Raw genomic sequence first — 5,836 nt, forward strand, 5'->3', positions numbered from 1 at the left:
GGCGTTTCTCCTCCATGAGGAAAATGACATTAGAAATTACAGTGCGACAGCTTGGTCTGCCATTGAACACTCCGGTACTGCTGTCTTTCGGAGCGTCTGTGCTTGGGTACTCACACAGGAATGTGTGCTTCGCCTTAGAAAAATTTCTTATTGAATCAAACCGATTTCATTGATGACCATATTATTCTATTCATTCCTCCTCTATTGCCTCACTGATATATTAAAGATAATTATTTTTTTTTCTCCTCTACGTAGCATGACAATCTACAGAACCGTTTCGATTTTCCCTCGCCTAAATTCATGTAACAAAATTTTAGATTTTTACCTCCTTTTCTGAACACATAAGCAAAGTCTGCCCGACTCTTGGCCAATCCCCGCGAGTGGGTAAGCGCCAAACTCATCCAGGACATCATCATCATCATCATCATTTTGTGGCAGTAACTAGGCTTCTTTGTTTCGCAGAGCTTCATCTAAAATATCCGGCGAGACCTTAGGGCCCGGCAATTGGGAAAGCCTTCTTTGCAGCCGAGACACCGTCAACTCCGGTCTATACTCTTGCGAAGCCTCGTGTTTCATCGTGATGCAACGGCCTCAGTCCAATTCCAGCACCTTGCACCAGGATACAAACATGACTGGCCACGGATTTCGACACGCAGTTCACCGAGAATTCACATGCGGCGGCACTCGGAGACCAGCAACAGTGTCTCCACACGGCTACTCGCGAGCTCAATTTTCTGGTCGGTGCACGAGGCGCGGCAGGCATCCCGGGACCCTTCCTTCTCGCGGCTGCCCCGTTTCGGCGTTCCTTTGGTCCAGGCACGGTTGGCCAGGCGCCTTTGTCAACGGGTCAGCGGACAGGTGAATATTCGTACAAGTTCTGTAACCGAAACGATATAGTGTTTCTGATCGAGATCGCCGGAAAGTATAGGGTTCATGCAGTGCTCCGGTGAAAGCTCACGCTCATCTCGGTGGCACCATAGGCCAAGGGCCGCGGGGGACAGTTGCGCGAGCACGAACTTGGGGTTATTTCGAGTACTTCTTCTCCCTTGGGGGTAATTTAAATATAAACCTGCGTGTGCTTTGTACACTGGACGTGCAAGATCCTGAAACTTGTTTATACATGAGCACGTTGATGGTTACTTATGTACGTTTCATATACTGGAGAAAGACAAACGCAACAATACAGGACAATGTGCTTGCATTACGTGCGTGTGTTCTTCTTGTGCTTGCTTTATTGGATTGCCTGTAATATTTTCAAGCAACAGCAGCCGAGGAAGGACGGGCCTTTTTCTTTGACACCGAGTGTTTGCCACTGGCTGGTTCTTTTCGCTAATAAAACGTCGAAAATAATGGTTGGCTGACATCCGCTGTTGACAACGCTTCTAGAGTAGTGACCATTTTGGGAATATAACTACCAGTAGCCAAGTGCGTGTTTTACGATTAGAGGCTTCGACTGTATATAAACAAAGATAAGATACGCGGACATCTAAGCACTTCTTATGAGTTGCGAATGCGAATGCATACATGCACATTCGATCACCGCTGAGTGGCCCTTCGAGTGATGAGCTCTTCGCGGGAAAGCGAGCGACGCACGGCCAACCCCTCCCACATAGCGCAAGGCCGGTGCACTTCGATACATGACGTCACGTTACCTTGGCCAACTGCCTTAGAATGTAATAAGGGCGGAGCCTAGTAAGGCGCAGCGATGTACACGTCAGCGCTTTCGTCACGCCGGGATTGGCAATGGCAATTTCGGTCCAAGTAGTGTGATGTCAGTTAGCAGAAGGCACACACCTGGGGCCCTGTAACGTAAAGCTATTCCAATATGTTTTTTATTCCAATCTCCTGACGTCAAACTTGAGCAAGCGCCGACGCAAGGATCGGGCGGTCACCCGCACGGTTGTCTGAACAGACCAATCAAGCGCTCTCCTCGTTTATAGCAGATCACTTTTGTTTGCTTTAATAACGAATAACATTGCCTACACTAAGCTGCTTTTCTGATCTAATCGGCTGACAAGAGGCGAGGAGCATGCACAAGTGGACAGGGACTCGATGGGGCCGAGCCGCTGCACTGAAAGTCGATAACGGGATGAAGAGGGTGGTGCCGGCGTCTGTGATTGGTCCCCTTTCCCTTACTTAGCTTGCGGTGGCTCGTCGAAAATTGCGGCGGCATGCAACGAAAGCTTAACAATGACGCTGAAACGGATCCTCAGCAATGAAGAATTGGCAGGCAAAGGTATTTAACGCGCCGAAAGTGCTCGGAAACCATACACAGCCACGCAAAACGTTTTATTGTAAGCACTTAAACCCATGCTCTCCGGCAGGTGAGTCACCGGTGCCTAAGCGATCGGCGGCAGTCATCGTTTATTCCTTTCGGAACGGGGCAGCCTGTAGCTATTCAGAAGAAAATTCAGTTTTGTTCGGCATATTAATGCATGTTCATCGCGTGCACGTCACTTTGACGCGCGAGTTTTTGCGGTTTTGTGACGTCTTGCTACACGCAGGTGAATTGGGTGCAGCCCGAAAATTTTCGACCAATAGCCGAGGGTTAAAGGCGAAAAGGGGTCGAATCAGAAATAACTATTTTTCTTTTCTTCGATCAAATCATGCATAATCAGTGTCTACACGTCATATCAGAATGGGAGCTATCACGGTTCTTACCAATCGTGATAGCTTACCAATCGGTTTTTTACCAATCGTGAAGTGCCGGTTGCAGAATCGGTATAGAAAGGTTTGGAATAGTTTTACGTTATAGCGCCCATGCTATTAACGAGGCGCTCGTTTCATCCAGTGGGTAAGACATGCTGCTTCTGAGCCCGAGTGGTAGTTTCGAAAGCCACTACCGTTAACACTTTTCATTTCGAATTTATCCTGTATTTATGTATTAAGTTCTTTATAGGGATTATCGAGGCGGAGTTAGAACGCGTGCAAGAGCTGGCGCGGACAAGGAACGCGCGGATAACGCCGGCTTCCGAGAGCGAGGGTGACGTGGCGCCGTGCCTATGCCCTCTCCCTTGACGCAACTCATGGAGCGGCAACGCAGCCAGCAGGTGTGCCCTTTCACCCGCTCTGCGCCGTCGACGCGCGCACGTGACGTGACGTCACAGCCAATGGGACTTTAGGTGTTGTTTCTCAGCTACAGACGCCGGCTTTTTCGGTCAGTGGACCATTTGAGGGTATTGCACCAAAAGGAATCATTGAAAGTCAAAACAATTTGATTTTTTGTTACATCTTGCTTACAGTGCTTAGTGTTGGAATCCATTGTGCGAATGAAAAATATTATAGTAGAGAAAAAAGAACTATAAACTAATCTGTAGCAAGAGTGATGCGAAATGTGAGATTTGTAGTGAAATCTTTATATTCCAGCGGAAAGCACCGCCAACGAGTCAGCCATTCTTGTCGCGGAGCTGCTGGTGCAATCTCGGCGAGGCTTCTCGCTGCATCTGCAGTAACATACACGGTGACCCACAGGAGGCGGAACGAGCTCGCAGCTGGCACAGCGTGTCATCGAAGGCGATCTCTAAACCAGCCCCGTGTTGTCGAAGCCTCCGCCCACCGCCTGACCATCGCTGGAGCACTGCGCAGTCCTGGCCGCAGTTCCAGCGGTGGTGCTTGGCGCAAAGGCGGCGCGCCTCGCTTTGAGTGCACCCACAGCTTGTGCGTGGCTGGCTCAGCGCGTGGAGCCCAGGTGCCCGCCGTCATATCCTTCGATGCGCTGCCTTCTTCCCCGGCCAGCCCCACCGGAGCTGGCAATTCCGCGAAGCCGAGCACTCCTCCGCTATACTGACTGTGGCCGAGTAACTTTCAAAGATATTCTCGCACTTTTCAAGCAGTACAAGGACGTCCTGGCGGTTGTTTCGAATCTTATAGGCTTCCATAAAATCGGCTCTGCAAACGTCGATCCAGAAGCCGGAATGCGCCCGTGCAACTTTGCCGAAGTGGCGCATCTCGAAAATTCAGTGGATGACGCAGCTCGCCGTTGACGCGAACATTTCTGCGTTACGTTTTTCCGCAGAGTCCTGCTGGAACTCGTACGCCGCTTCGTCGTAATTACAGTGAGGTGTTAAATTGTTTTATGTTTTGTAAAATATATTGTCACGTATGCGATATTTCTAGTTTCCCTGAATATATTCCCTTTAGGGGGACATAGCTTTTGCATTCCCGGCATTTACGCATACCTTGTGTTTGTAAGAGGTATGAGCTGGCACATCTTGACATATACGTAGCTCAAAGCGAACAATTGCAAAAACAGGAGAAGAGGGGAAGCATGAAGCGCTGTGACCTTTGCCTGGGCTTCGCTCTCTCTTTTCGCCTTTGTTGATCATCCATTACGTACGTGAAGATGTACCAACTCGCTCCACATATCCACACTTGTCAATTTAATTACTCTTTGCCTGACAGCTATAACACGCAATTTACTAGATTATACATATATCTGCTGCTTAGTTTTTAGTTAGGACGTCCCATCACTCTCACTTCAGGAAATCCTGAAGGCAATGCAGTTTTTAAGATGGTCATTCAAATGGTCATTCAGCTTGCATTGCTTCCTAAAGTGAGATTGTTTATACTTCCTAACTATAAACTAAGAGCAACAGAGCAAAGAATAAAGGTTAAAAAATAAATATATGCATTGTCTCAAAGCTTAGGCGTTACGCTAGTATACTCTAAATACTCTTACAGTCGCTCTGTATAAAAACGGAGGATGATCGAGTAAACTGGCTCGCTTTTCAACGCGTAGCAATCTTTACGGGCCTTGACCTCTGCGCCATGGAGAAATAGGTAGTAGAAGCCTTTGAACGCCTGGGATTCCCACAGAATATCATTCATATGTGATGCTGTTCGAAGGCAACGTATGGGACAATTCTGCCGTAGCACCTGTCAATTCTTGGAAATTAACAATATTATTATGGATAAGTTAATTAGGAAGTTAAAATGAAGGTAGTTAGGGAATTTCTGTTTATTATTTGAAGATGCGTTTCCATTTTTCGCGCTAGGAATGCCTGCCTCGACGAATAATCCAGCTCAAATACAAGAAATGTGCTTTCTGGCATGGGCAATTTTTAGACATTCCTGAAAACAAGACGATCAGCCTGTAGATTCCAGCATTTATGTTTGATGTGCTTAATTAGTTAATAATTACGTACGCTCTTTATGAGAAATAATAGCCGCAGTCTTTCAGTGCAGCTTCGCAGCAGCGTTGAATTTTTCTAGGATATACGTTTGCGCTGAATTCCTGTAATTATTTTTTGGTTATGCAAGTGAAGTTGAATCCGTTCAAACTGGTTTGAACCGTTATTTTTTGCTTCGGAGTTTGACTGGAAGTGAACTTTTATATGTGAAGCGAAACGAAAACCGGAACGAAAAAGTTTTACTTCGGCATTCTGCTGCCGAAGCCCCAAAACGCGTGATTTTCGGCGTACATGAGGGAGGCGTTTGGCGCCCAGCATGCCTCCCTTCACATGGTGTCCATCACAAGTACTGGAGATGTGCTCGATCACATCTTTGTCCGAGAAATCAGATACTTTATACCTCTCACTTATCCACCGTACTTCTCTGTCCATCACCCTCTCCTCGTCGCCAGCAATACAAGAGATGTTGCACTGCTGTCTACTAGTGCTGTCGAAGGAATGGACATTTCGTCCTAAAGAGCACAAATGTACACAACATGCATATTCTAGGTATCAATTCAAATTCCTTAGTGCGCTAATGTTTTTTTTAATATGTAGTTAGGCATCTACTAATCGACATGAAAATAAATTCTGCTTAGCTCGATGTCACATGTTCGATCTCCCACATTGCCACAACAATTAATTGGCGCTGTAATGCTGTTCTACAT

The 5,836-nt window shown here is 47.0% G+C and overlaps 1 long non-coding RNA gene across 1 annotated transcript; it reads left to right on the forward strand.

The window, feature by feature from the left end:
* Positions 1-423: 423 nt before the first annotated feature.
* Positions 424-4,109, forward strand: LOC139052147 (uncharacterized). The gene is made up of 2 exons (XR_011509737.1): positions 424-858; positions 3,367-4,109. It is a non-coding gene; the product is annotated as an uncharacterized lncRNA (long non-coding RNA).
* The last annotated feature ends 1,727 nt before the right edge of the window (positions 4,110-5,836 follow it).

This window comes from Dermacentor albipictus, unplaced genomic scaffold (assembly GCF_038994185.2).
Source record: "Dermacentor albipictus isolate Rhodes 1998 colony unplaced genomic scaffold, USDA_Dalb.pri_finalv2 scaffold_19, whole genome shotgun sequence".
Lineage (NCBI taxonomy): Eukaryota > Metazoa > Arthropoda > Arachnida > Ixodida > Ixodidae > Dermacentor > Dermacentor albipictus.